The sequence below is a fragment of the Blennius ocellaris genome (genome assembly GCF_963422515.1).
Source record: "Blennius ocellaris genome assembly, chromosome: 19".
NCBI lineage: Eukaryota > Metazoa > Chordata > Actinopteri > Blenniiformes > Blenniidae > Blennius > Blennius ocellaris.
Window position 1 is genome coordinate 13,863,518 of NC_137668.1, and position 14,748 is coordinate 13,878,265.

Genomic DNA, 14,748 nt, shown 5'->3' on the forward strand with positions numbered 1-14,748 from the left:
TGAGACGCTCTGTGGGGGCTTGCGTAGAGCTGGGAGCTATACCGTACGCAGGCAAGTAGGCTTCCCCTCCCAAGGTCGCTTTCAGTGAGACAAGAAAGTCTGGGGACAAAGGATACCCGGTGTATGCACGTGAATGCTAGGATTTAATTACGTCCATTTTCAGTTTTTTGTTTAGTTTTTCCTAAAAATCAAAAATCAAAATCAAAATCTGAATTATGTCTGCAATTTAAACAAACAAACAAAAATCTTTGTAATGCTTGCTGTTACACTGCATCCGTAAACATGGCTCTTCCTTTTACTATTTTCGAACTGTGATTTTGAGTGATACCACCAGAAGTCCTCCAGGGCTTCCCATTAGTCATATTGTTGGGCACAGTGCTCAGCTGCACGATGGACCGATCCTGGAAGAACATCGTCAGCCCATTCTTTATACTGTCAGGATGAAGAAGAGCATACAAACTCCCAGTCAATAAAGTCATATGAAATGCTTCATATCGAAACATGGCACACCGCGGTGACTGATTATGCAGCCATGTCAAGTTCTGGTGTTTCTGTGGGTTTTTTTGCTGAGAAAACAGAAAGAAAGAAAAATGAGAAGCCCTCTCATTACTTACAATTGTGAAAATATGTTGTTTTTACCTCACATATTTAAAATTGGCCTATTGGTGATATAAATATTGGTCTTTTAAATTTATATCTGCTGGATTTCTCAATATTTTATGGGTGAATTACCCAACGTTATTATTTGAGCATTGAAGCAAGTACAATTATGGCATGATACATTCTAGAGATAATATAGGGGTTTATTTCAGCTTTTTTCCACTGTCAAAAAAAAAAAAATCTTCAGTATGTAAGGTTTTTTTTTTGCTTGCAGTAAAGTCAATACAGACAGAGACAAAGGCAGTGAGATGAGAAAAAGGAATGACAGAGATTAAAAATGAAAGAGAGTGCCACTTTTTGTCCAGATAGTGGTTTTAGCCTAAAGCACCTGACTGGCTGAAATACTCACTTGAACTCCTCTTGCAGTCCTTGATATAAACTGAAACTTAAACATGCTTCAGAGATATCACAAAAATAAAAATCTTTCAAATGAATGCCCAAACTTATGTGAAAGTTGGCAATGGTTTTATATTTGCCTTGAACGTATTGGCTTCATGAGTAAAGAAAAACATTGGTATTCCTAAAATAAACTGCCATCTCTGCTGGGTCCAAACATGAAAGGTGATTTACTGATTTAATGAACCCGAGTCAAATTTAATTTCTACCTCACAAAGCAATAATCTATTCCAACACTCTGATCTGATGTGATGAACTAACAACCGAGAAACTGGTCTCACCTCTGCTATGCCCCATGCAGTATTTGGACGACATTAAACTTCTCGGCGTATTGTACACAAACGCTTTCTGTCAGGCTGCAGCTCCATTTTGACATTAACACACAGAAACATTCCTGACTTGAGTGAACCACCAACTTGACATGAATGTTTTTTGCACATACAGGAGGAAGGCGAAGAGAGAGAAAGAGAGAGGCAGAGAGCGGTGCGGTTTTGGACAGACCATGTTAAGATCAGCGCTCGGGGCTAGGCAGGTTGCTATGCGCTGAAATGCTAATAAGCTTCCTGGCTCTCGGTGCAGGTCGACTAGCCTGTGCCGACTCGTCTTGACACTTCACACACATGCTGTCTTCCACCCTTTTTAATCATTTTTGATAGGCCTCCTTGGGATGCCATCCATTTAATTTGAAAGGGTTGAGCCACCCAAACATTTCCACCATCTTTAAATAGAAGTCTGCCTCGACTTGCCTGCCACATTGTGACCTGACAAGGAGAAAAGCGGCAAAGGAAAATGCTGTTTGGGTTTATGGGGGAGTGACTCGAATGGTAAGATAGGTGAGTGATGTTGAAGTGTGTAAATATAAGGGGAAACTGCAACAATACATAAGGCAGTAAACACAGGCGTGAATGCACAGACCCCTGCTGGAGAGAAGCACACCTTGTTTGGATTCATATTTCATTTATCATTTTATCATTTAGCAATCTTTCAGATGAGTTAAAGTGAATGTGAAAAAGCAAAAATAAAAAAAAACCTTTAACTAAAAATGGATGTAAAAGATGAAGTTCACATAAAATAGTCAGCTTGATGAGTAAGTTAAGCTTCCAAAATCATTTATGTTTTAGATGAGCTGTTTGATTACATGCATCTCCAAACAGAGTTTAACAAGTGCTGTCGTCTTCTATATAACTTATAATGCTCTCTGAAAAATCCCCCAGCCTGCAGCCAGTGCAGTACGGTCAGAAATGAGCCTCGGCCGTGTTGTATGATTCATAGGGAAGAAATAACATATTTTATTGGAGTCTGAGATTTATTTACCAGGGTTGTGTTGGGTATGTAAGGGACACAATCACTGGGGATTTCTCCATCCAATTTACCAGTGTACTCCTCTATAAACATCAGTCAGTAGGAACGGGACAAATTCTACAGAAAATAATCATAAACAAACCATTACATCGCATTTTGGAAATTGTCAGGAGACGCTCTGGAAGACGACTTTCCACTCAGAGTCAAAGGAAGAAAAGCCCAAAAGGCAAGTGGGGATGTCTGTGTACTCTATGATATTACCATGACTCTCAAGATAAAGATATCATACATTATTGGTTTAGACTGGCAAGGAAAGAGCGAGAGAGGCAAGCATAAACAGATAGTGGGGACGAGAGAGACAGACATATAGACAGAGAGGGAGTATGTTCAAATATATTGCCTCTTAGCAAAGGCACAGATAGCTTTGAGCCCTCTCGAGGTCCTTCTATGTGAAACAGCTGGAGCGCTCGATGAAAACCACACTCGAGTTCACAACAAGCCCGCTTGTTAGCTTCTAACAGCGACCGATCCAGTTTTATACCCTCTGTGTTCTCCTTGCTCCTTGTACAACATGTACACTACACCGTGATTTGCCCAAGTCTAATTTAGTTGCATTTGCATGCAGAGAGGCATGTTTTAAAGATGCAGTAAACAGAAATTGTTGTGCTTGCTTTCATCAAAAAAAGAAAAGAAAAGAAAAAAAAAACTGGGTTGTTCCCATGACCACAAACCAGCATGTAACCAAAAGCTGGAGCAGGGGAAACTGACATAATTATTAATTAGTCAATATTACTGAATGGAAAAAGTCTGCCTTTGGTTTCCTCCCTTGAGCCTAATCGAACACAGCCAAGACGAAGCTAAGCTAAACAACACCATGCAGTTAATCTCCAGTGCCATACTCTTCAGATGCTGATAATGTCCACGGGTTTTAAGTGAGCGAGCGGGCCCATGTTTTTTAGATTTACTTGTTTGCTGTTGTTTGCCATCTTTAAGTGGTCTTTTATTAAAGCCAGCCATCTTCCATGGAGCCCTAATGCATTTCACTATTCCAATGCTAATGACGCCCTAAGAACACATTATTCAGTATTAGTTTAATTTCCCTTTGAGCCCCAAATGGCGACAAACTGTCTTGTAGCCATTAGAGTTTTAACGTGCGTACGGCACGCCACCCGCAAACCTTCAGATGACGTGGCGCAAAAGACAGTGGAGGTACTCTGAATTACTCATCAGGAGTCGGATCGCTCAAAAGAACATCTTGTATTTTTGTATAAATAAAAAACATTTGTCATTCTGGTAAATATTTGCAGACACTACCTTGTTTTGTTTTCTCTGTCACAGTAAAATCACCTCGAAATGACTGTGTTGTATTTGGTGCTATATAAATAAAGTTGAACTGAATTGTGGAAAACTGCCATACTCGTGAAATGAGAGGAAGTTGGAAGAAACGTGTGCAGCCGGTCGACCTGCCTGCTTGGATACTTAACATGTCAAATGGAAAGTCAGTCTGTATTGTTCCATGTGACATTCTTCCTTGGTTAATAGGAATGCTGCAGAAGCTAATGAAAAAATGCTATGTATGCAGAATATTCCTCTACAAAGTGTACCTGTGTGTATTGTAAGTGTGCGTGTGCATGTGTGTGTCGTCTCTGGACTCCCTACTGACCTGCTGTTTGGCTACAGACAGATAGAGTGGAACTTGCCATATTACTGTTCTTACCCTGCCATCTGCTGGCTCACATCATTCTCGGCCCGGCTGCCTCCATCCCTCCATCATAACTACACCTACTCCCTCACTCCCTCCCTCTCTCACACACACGCGGGCATCTATTCGGGTTCTCTTTTATCCTCTCTCTATCTCCCCGTGTTTCTCTCCTTTGCTAAGTTTATCTTTGTCTCTTCCGTTATTCCTCATTTCATCGGCGCACAGAAGCCCCGTCTGCCCTCCGCGCGTCCCCTCACATCAAGTCTGCTCGGAGACAGGAAGCTGGGGGAGCGAGCGGCGATGGAAGGAACTGAAGGCGAGCGGCGGACAATTGTTATCGAAAAATAAGCATGGTGTTTGAAAGGGATTTTAATTGAGGCATTTGTTATATTTGAAAAGGTGAACTCCTGAGGGGATGGAGGGAGAGAAGCTGCGACCCTATTCATATCCTCAGACATTCATAAAGAATGGCATCTTTTGACTTTCCCCTTTAAAACCGTGCAACCTTAAATGGCCTAAATATAGTGGAGGGGAGGTAGACACGGTAATTCTCTGCACCTTGGGGGGCGCCGGCAAAGTATGGGGTGGTGGGATATGTCCGAGGACTCCAATTAATTGAGAAGGAGGGTCTAACCACCCAAAATAGAGAAAAACGTCCTTCCTCCCGTCCCCCAAAGGGGATGTCAATCTATCTGTTATTCCTCCTCTATCTGCCTGATTTTTAATTTTTTCCCCCTCTTTTCTTTGTCTCCGTCTTCTGCCCATTTCTATCTCTTTTCATTCCGTCTCTATGCAGTAATTATCACATTAATAATGCTTGGGCCCGGTGATTGTCCAGCTAAGACCAGCTGTCCGGTTTGTATTTCTACAGCTTAACTCGGGAGGAAGTCAACACAGCGTTCATTTGTTGTTGTTTGGTAAGGTCAGCTCTTTACCAGCCCCGCTTTCAGTGATGCAGACGGCCCCTGGTGTTTTCTTTACTATGTTTTGACTGTGTCCGCCGAGTTAAACTTAGACTCTAAGTTTATTGCAAAGTTATTGTACATGGACAACATCTCGAGGCAACGTGCAGTGGGTTTGTTAGCTTTTTGTCTTTGCACTTTCTTTCCAATTTCACCCCGCTGTTAAGATCTTTGTCCTGTCGGAGGGTGAAGCTGCTCACGTGTGCCGTTACATATTGACAGCAGTCGTCAATTGATGCCTTACCCAGTTTTGCTGTGAATAAATGACAAAGTCTTTCTGCATTATTAGGGAAAAGGTTTCATACGCTTTGGGAAATACCCCGAGGCACTGTTCTGTGTAAGCATCCTTAATGATTTATGCAATGTAAGTGAAACCAAGGCAGCATCCTTGATGATCAAGTTATAAAACTTTGTTGGAACTCGTTGAAAGATATTTATCATCAATCTTCATTTTTCTGAGTGACAATATCAAACTTTTTTTTTTGGTTTTTTGTAAAAACTCATGTCATGAACATGATGTAGAAGTTGTGGACAGACACTTGTTGTGAACACGCAGCATTTCTTTGATATGTTTTTGATGTATAAATGAAAAAATAGATTCATCCAGAAAAACAAAAAAAACTAAAGTGAGGCCCCAGTTCAAGAAGTAGCTCCAACAAATATGCTTAACTCAACAACAGCTTGGGTTGAAGAACTGGTTCAGTTCAAGTGTGTATGAGCTGTTGTCACTAATCTCCTGAAAGATTGTTCAGTCTCAAAGTTGCTTTCATGTCAGATGAGATAAGGCATGTTCAGCTTCATGACTGAAGTCTGACTGGTTAAGTGGCGCCACGTCAAACTGCAGGTGAAATGAAATAATTACAGTTGGCTTATGAGGCCTGTGTTGTGGAGAGTCGTGTTTGCAAATCACTCTATCCAGATATAAATACATGCAGACATACACACGCAGATATTCCTCTGGGATTTACAAAGTCCTTCACAACATCACTGATAACAACCGCTGCTTAGTCATGAACACTTTGAAATGAGCCGTGTGCATTTATTTGGTTCTTTACCCAGTGAAATTTGCCCTTTGAGGCATTTCATTTTGACTTTTACAATCAGCTATAAAACTCTGAATCAAAGAATCGAAAGCCCGTTGTCCAACTCCGACATCTACCAGTGTTTGTCTAATGTCTTGCTGTATAGAGTGAACGTGATTATTATTATATTTGTCCATCATTTGTTTTGGCTTATATACGCTTCTATTTTCAAAGACGCACGTCCTTAATGCAACAAGGTACAAGTATAATGAAGAGCATGACACACACAAAACCACCTCTAATTCCTTCCACTTTGTGCATGTTGAGACACAGTTGCACACACCCTGAAACACACAACAGCTTTTCAACATATTCATTTGTGTTACGATTACACACCTCAAAGAGAGATTAGTATTATGTTAATTATTTTAATTATTGTTTGGGATTTTTTCTTTTTCTACCCAATAATTGGTGTGATGTGTACAACCAGACTAAGTGTACCCACGATGTAATGGCTTTAATACAACCCTATTCCAAAAACAAGCTGCGAAACTGGATTGCACAGCAGCACTCATTTGCAATAAAGGCACATTTCTAATATCAGAGCGCACGTTCTGAGCAAGTGACCAAGTTGAGGTGTGATCTGTTATTTAGACAGGTTGGATGCACTTCCTCACAGCCTGAAATTTCCCCCGGGGGCTCTCCTCCATTTCTCACTGTCATGGATTTGAATCTTTTTACCACTGAACTCTCACAATTACTGAACATTCATCACCTGCCTACCTTCATAGCTACCTAGATACTGTATGGAAACCAGAGATATGGGACAGGCTGATGCAGTCAGGAATACCAAGTAACACTGCTGCTAACACATTAATGAACTCTCATATCGTAGGATGGCAGAGGAGGGTTGTTTTTTTTCATGTTTTGGTGAGCATGTTTTTCCCACCTGTGTAAAATTTTGAAGAAGTTTGATCTCCAATATTTATCTTCAGTTATTGAGTGTTGACATTACAGAGGAGAGATTGCTGAGTCGAATATTTAAGAGGAGAGTGAAATGCTTTGACCTACTTATAATGTTTTATATACGACTGAATTGTTCATTCATATGTGCATCATGAAGTAACGATACGTTTTTTATATGCTTTTGTCTTTTGAGACACTTAGCAATGTTTGCTTGGCCAAGCTGCAGATATGTTCTGTGCGGAGGTATACAGCAACCTCTAGTGATCGGAACAAGTTTAAGAGTAATGGATATTTACCAGAAGACCGAAAATCTACATTTGCACATTTTGTTCATGAAAAACATGTAGGTTTGTTTACTGAACTAACATTACATTGAATCATCCTGTAATAAATAATCACCATATTTATTCATGTATGGATACAGAGAGACATCTTCTAATGATGACTTAGTCCAACAGATTGGAAGAGAAAATCTTTGTATCTATTTGTTGTGCTGGTTTTGCCATTATGGCAGTATAAGGCAATATTGTAACATTACAAATGAAATGCATATCAGTAATTGGCTCACTAGTTGGCAACCGTTTTATCTGATTCTGCAGGAAGATTACTTCTTTTCTACTAAAAACCTTTAAGATGAGATCTTCCAATATCTTTAATATTATGTATTCCTGTCTTTTCTTTCTTGAAAAATGATATTGTTTCCATATCTTTAACTTAGATTGACTCAATTTTAGGCACACACTGGTAAAACTGTTGAAAAGGAGCTAAACTGGCTTAGAATATAATCACATTTCTTGTGTAGAAAAAGAAGAACGCTGTCAAAACAAGCATGCGATATTGTCTTGAGCTGAAGTGCACTGGGGTCCACAGTGACCCAAATGAGATAAATTTTGACGCAGTGATTTTTATTGTGTACAGGTTTTTCATATACTGTCCGTCATTTTTATTATGTGATTCATTTTTCTTGGGGAACAAAAAAAAATAAAAAATTGAGGAATCCTCTGCGCTGTAAATCCTCAGAACTCAAATGATCTTTGGTATCATGCATATCTGGAAATAACCACGATGACTTATCACCAGATACCACTGTATATCCATGCAGCTTCCCCCTCATGAATAAGGGGGTCTGCGGGGTGAGACTATTTGCCCCTGTGGCATTCCCTGTCACCCCCTCCAGTCCCTTGTGTTACTCACGCTCACTTGTAGAAGTCCCTTAACACTAACCCAGAAAGCATAAATATATTATAATCTCATCACCTGTCCATTTATACAGGTGTCACCCTGCCTCGCAACTTGATTTCCAGGAGGGCAGCAGTTTTTCCTGTGGCGGCGATTGAAGTCACAGCATTATTATCAGGCAAAATGTATTCATGATAGCAGAGGTCCGAGTGCCCTGTGGGCTTTGTAATATAATACCAGACCTCTTTATCAAATTTAACAGTTTATTGGAAACAGCTTGTACACATGATTTAGGCACCAGGCTCTGCGGCAAGGCTCCGGGTATCTTCCTCTCTCTCTCTCTCACACACAAAACACACACACACACACAACACACACCCCCGAAATGCACTCATACAGCCGCATGATCAAAACTCACAAACACCAGTTCACACTGACTGTCAAACACGCACACATTTAATCACACATCTCCGTCCTCCTTCACCTCCTCTGCAGAGCCTCAGTTCCCGTCTTCTCGCCATCATATCTAATGCAAATCTCGCGCTGGATGAGGCAGCGTTTTTCTGTCGAGGGTCTTTTGTGTGTTTGTTTCCTCTGAAGAGCAGCGCTATAGCTAAAGCGTGACGTGACAAATGGACTTCGTGCCCCGCAGCCAGATTTAAGTGATAGGTTACTGAATGGTAACTACCCTCGTATCTCATTTATATATGCACATACACACAAGCTGTTTGCGTATGTGTATGAACACTTGTAAATAAGGATGACGGTTGAGACTCTTAAAATTTAATTGACCTTGATATTAAAAAAAAAAAAAGGCCCTTTTTAAGTAAATCTTCCTTCATTTTCTTCAGATGAGCAGCTTGTTTTAGGAAAGGAAGACAAACATTAAAACTAGATTGTATATGATTATACAAAGCTTATATAAAAAAAAAATTCTAACAAAAATATTCTTTGAGTGTAATTAGATTGAAGTTGTAGGCCTTGTCTTTTATTATTTAGGATCATTTAAGATAGTAATAGATGTTCCTATCTTTATGAAAACTCCAGAAACCAATTAAATCCAGCACATAAACTCTACAGACACAATATCCTCACTCTCAATAGTCTCCTTCTCATCCTTAAGGTCTCCTATGAGGACGGTAAATAGAAACCATCAGTTGACCAGCTAATGATTTAAAGGGATGGTCAGAGGTCAGACTCAGCTATTAATGATCCCTTTTAATAAAAAGCATGCGCGAGGATTCATCCAATCGGAGAGCGGCGAAGTCACCTGGGGCCTCCATACGATCTGTCTGTTTGAGATTACGCTGAGAAAGAACAGAGGCTGAGAAATCAGACGTTTCTGTACGAGTGTGCATGGAACAGATTGGTGAGGATCTTTTGAATGCGTGCATGTTGTTCAATTGTACAATGATTACTCGTTAATATGATTTTCACCTTGACATAGGTTCTTACCACGCAATTCAATTCATTTGGCGGCACTTGTAGAAATTCCACATGAAATCAATGTTCAGCTGAGATCAAGACGTTTTCCTTTATCCATTAGACTATTACTAAAGTAACAACATTAATCATACTTTATTAATTCCTTTTTGTAAATTACACTGAGGTTTTTCTAATAGAAATAATTTTATAATACACCAATGCAAATAGAAAGATCAAATATGAACAAAGAGATATTTAAAACCTCCCTGTGAAGGTAGAATGTATTTCTGAACAGTTGCGTTGGATTGTGTAAATACGTTTCCTATATTTGTCCAATAAAATGGCCAGTGAGTGTATATAATACATTTAGTCCATACAATACCTGTTCTTCATTTTTATATTGTTTTTCATAACAGCGAAAAGTTGTAGTCTAAACTGTTGCTTGAGGTTATCTGTGTAAAAAATTAATGCGATATATTTCTGAAATAAACTTGTGTAATGTGGCGGATGTGGACAAAAACTAGCAGTGACAAGAGCATATGTTTACTTCATGTGACACTTGCACCTTCAGAGTCTCTCTGTTGACAAAAAAAAACAAAAAAACATCCTTACTTAAGAATAAATAAATAATAAATTAAAAGAACACTGAAATGTCTAAATCTCCAGATGTACCAGACTCTAGCCTCTGGATATAAAAGTTAACACTCAAGCCTGCTCAGATTTGTTGGCAAAATTGCCATATTCAGAATAATGGCTTAAAAACATTCCTGGCGTGCCTCAGCTAAACGTTTTTTGATGTGTTTATTGCAACTGCTGAGCTTTATGTATAAACATTTATTAATCCTTTCATCTCTCCCCCCCTCCACAGTAGCTGGGTGTATGACGGAGGTTATCTGTACAACGAGGGATGAGCTTCAAGCATGACTGACCCTAGACCGCTGTCTGTCAAATGGAATCTTTGTAAATCGTGAGTACATGCTCTCTTTTGTTTTTGTCTTGTTTTCAATACCATTTTCTCTCCCCTATCTCTGGTATTTTGTTTTAGACTATTCCTGCTGCCTCTGACTAAGGCTCCCATCAGTCCTGTGGAAGTTAATTATGGGAGCCAAGCTGTTGAGAGGTTGAGAAGAAGCTTTCTTTTTTTTTTTTGTGCCTGAATACTGGATATACACCAAGTCTGGCAACGCCACCGAGCATTGTCTGTCGTGATAAAATATGGACGGAAGTGCTGCTAGGCAAATCGTTTATCAGCCAGGTTTAGCATGCACATGTTAAAATGAAAGACTGCGCTATCTGCATAGGTTGTGTGAGCTTAGTTTAGTGTAGCCAACACCGTTTGTTGTGTATAAATGGCATGCTGGCTGTCGCCCCTGTGGGACGTGATCAATCACACATTGCCTGCTTTGCTCTCTAACAGCTATGGGCGAATCTATTGAAAATATTCAAACTAACATTTCAGTCTCACCTTAACTGCATGCTTTGATGCTTTGTACTTTCTGCACCTTTGTTTGGAGTCTAGAAAACGTTGTGAAAAGTCTGCGATCCGGGTGTAAATAATCAGCAAATTTCGAAACAGTTTCAATTATCACTGAACTTCCGTGGCACAATCCAGAAGACCTGACCCATTTAGTACTTTAGCGCTAATGGTCTATTATGATAATTAAATCTACCATATTTCTTCAAACCCGGACAAGCCATTACATGGAGCGTGAGCTGGCATGTTTGCTCTGCTACAAAGCGGCCTTTAAAATGACTGCATGCTCAGTTTAGTCTCCCATTCCCAATTTGCCTTAATGAGCCAGTTTAAGCTGTCAGACACTGAGAGAAAGGAGCGCTGATAACTGTCAGTCTGTGGTGAGCGCGGAGGGGGAAGACAGGGATGAAGGGATAAATGGATGGAGGGAGGGAAAGAGAGGCAGAGCGAGAGAGGGAGAAGTTTAGGGAGGCGCAGAAAGGTCAGACACAGATTACACTGGTAGTCACCAGAGCTTCAGGCTGAAAGCGAAAGAACGGGATGAGAAGCAGGGCAGAGAAGTCCTTCTGTGAGCGGCTCGCGTTCAAAACATTTAATCAGTTTAAAAACATCAAACGTCAAATATCATGCTCTCGCTTCAATCTTTCACAGCGAGCAGGGAAAGACAAAGCCAACAAGGTGTAATAAATCTACATACCACTTTAAATTCACTTTACCATAGCTTAATGACTTAATCATTGACCGAAACAATGTCATTCTCATTAAAAAACTATATTCCCAGTGTTTTTTTGTCAATTTAAACAGGAGACCTTTAGTACATGGCTATTAACAAGTAATCACAAGAGGTGCAATAATGAAGAATGCCCTTCATTTTGCAGAGGGCAAGGTAGACACCGGTGTCCAGCCCTTGTCTTCAGAGGAAAATATGGAGGGAACTTAGGTGTTTGATGATGCGTTTAATTCACACAGGAATACATTAATATGATAGTCAGCGGAGCGGCAAAGCCCTCAAGTAAGGTTCTCTCATTAGTATGTTTCTCTATTTCTTTTTTTAATTATTCAACAAAAAAATGAGGAGCTGCATGACAGATGTATTGGCTGTGTCAAGAAGGAATGATTTGAATTTGAATTGTGCATAAAATCGCGCAATTACGGAGGGGGGGGGGGGCTCATTTGTGTGTGTGAACAAAATATTTGCCTCTAATGAGTATTGGCTCTGAAGCAGGAGTCAAACGGTGGCGTGTATTTTAATGCAATATTTATTCTCCTTTCAAGGATCTCGTCACATTTTGGGTATTTGAATGTCATGAATGTTAAGTGTTCCCACAATATATGAAAGTACATCGGCGTGAGCATGAACAGTGACCTAATAATGCAATGAGATGAGGGGGACCAGACAGAGTCTGCCGTTCCTCTGCCTTCCTCTGACTTCAAAAGCATACCATTCTGTGTGTGCAATGCCCCGCACGAGCATGACGCGCACGCCAGTCATTCTGAGTTCTTCTCAGTAGCCTGTTATCTCACTTCACTATTGTCACAAGTGGTTGGTGAGGCTTTCATCAGATTGTTAAGGCAACACCTGATCTGCACACACACACACACACACACACACACACACACACACACACACACACACACACACACACACACACACACACACACACACACTGGGCCATTGTCTTCTGGACTCTGCTGTGAGAGAACACACAGGAGCCAAGTGTGTGGAAACATGGAGTTATTGTTGGTTCACGTAATCGTTCAAAGGAGAAAATCAGATTTTTTGTATGAAATAAAATCAACACCTGCTGTAAGAAAAAATTAATTCTGCCTGTTACTACAGTAAAACAATTTCAAAAAATCAAAAAGTTGTGAAAAGTTCAACAAACAAAGCTCTTCTACCTGTCATGGCGAGGCAGTATTTTTACACTTGGGTTCAGATTGTTGCTTACAATAACGCGGCCTCTTTTCAAACATGCGGGCTTTCACTCATTGTCAATATTATCTCTCACTAATTTCCTTTCACACAGTTAACCACTCTGGGCTCCACTGCTTTGACTTGAGGTTAACGCCAACCTCCTGCTAAAGGTTAGGCAGGTAATTCATTGCTTGATTAGGCCCACTCTGCAATTAATCATGCTTAAAAGCGTCCCCCCTCACACAGTGATCATTTAGGAATGATGATTAATGAAGGCGTCAGATATTCTTCACATACTTCTCCTTGTTGGGCAGCTGCATTAATGTGGGTCACGTCAGTCACCGAACACAATGAGAGTATGTGTACAACAATTATACACAAACTGTCTCGGCTCTCTCTCTCTCTCTCTCTCTCTCTCTCGCTCTCTCTGTCTCTCTCTTTTATTGGTTTTGTTTATGTGTCTTCATTCCTCTTTGAAAAGCCATCTGTACTGCGGTGGAAGCGTTTTCTGGGAACCGGCACGGATCAAAATACAGGTGCAAGGTCGAGAGGACGAGCGGCGCACCTTGTGGGCATGAGGGGACGACAAGCGAGATAGTTGCGTGTCAGTGATTGTTGAGTCAATTAATTATTGAACTTGGCAAGAGATCAATCGTTCCAGTAAGGTGATCCCATTTCCAACTGGCAGCATATTGAGACAGTAACCTATGACAATATTAATCACTAGCACAACAGCAGGCTAATTCCCACATGTAATTAGTCTACATTTTAATTCATTGAAAACTAGCACTTTTCTAAACTCACTTAATTATGTACTTACACTTAATTATAGCCCCCCCCCACCACACCCCACCTTGTCCCGTCACCCTCCCCAGTTTGTTTTCGGTGCCACAGATGGAAAAACATATTTATTTTGGGGAGGAAGAGATAAAATAAAAACTCCACCTGGGAAAGGAGCGGCAGGTCTCTGCTGAGTTGTGCTGCGTCTGGTAGGAATTTACTGGATTAGCTCAGTCACAAAATGTGAGATGAACCACATTGTCAATCACCCTCAGGGCAGAGCAAGAGAGGAAGAGCTGTCAATCAAAGCGGGTCTTCAATCGTCCCATTCACATCGCCTCCTGGAATCAGTCTCTCCCGCTGACTGCTCTTTGACATTTCACGCACTGGGGCCACGAGGACGGAGAGGAAAAAACATCCTCAGATCCTCCCTTCTTTCTTTTTCTTTTCTTTCTCTCTGTCAGTCTGTCCTCAATCTTTGGGCCGCGGCAGCGGCCGTGCGTTTAAAGTAATGACACTGTTCATTTAGTGTGAGACAGAGCAATAGCTGTGAGAAATAACTGTAAAGCGGTGAAAAAGTTGCAGTGACTCTTTGAGTGCGTTGGCAACAGGCCGTGCTGTGGAACATAAGACTAAACAGATCGGACTTGGACAGCGAGCTTATGTATTGTTTTCATTCAGATGAATAACTTATAATATTCCACGGCAAGGTTGAAAACCTACCACTTCTCTCCGCGGCGCCTCTTTTGTGCGACTTTTCATGAGGTGCATTATGAAATTCACCCCACACTCATCAATATAATACATTTGCCGAAACTCGAGCAATAAACGTGCTCCATTTACAAACAGAGTCCATGAAAAGAGAAAAGGAAAAAAAAATGAAAACAGAAACAGCATCTAAAAACTGCTAATCTGCTGAACAGATAATACCTTCCTCTCCTGAAACAGACTGCAGGATGAAAAAT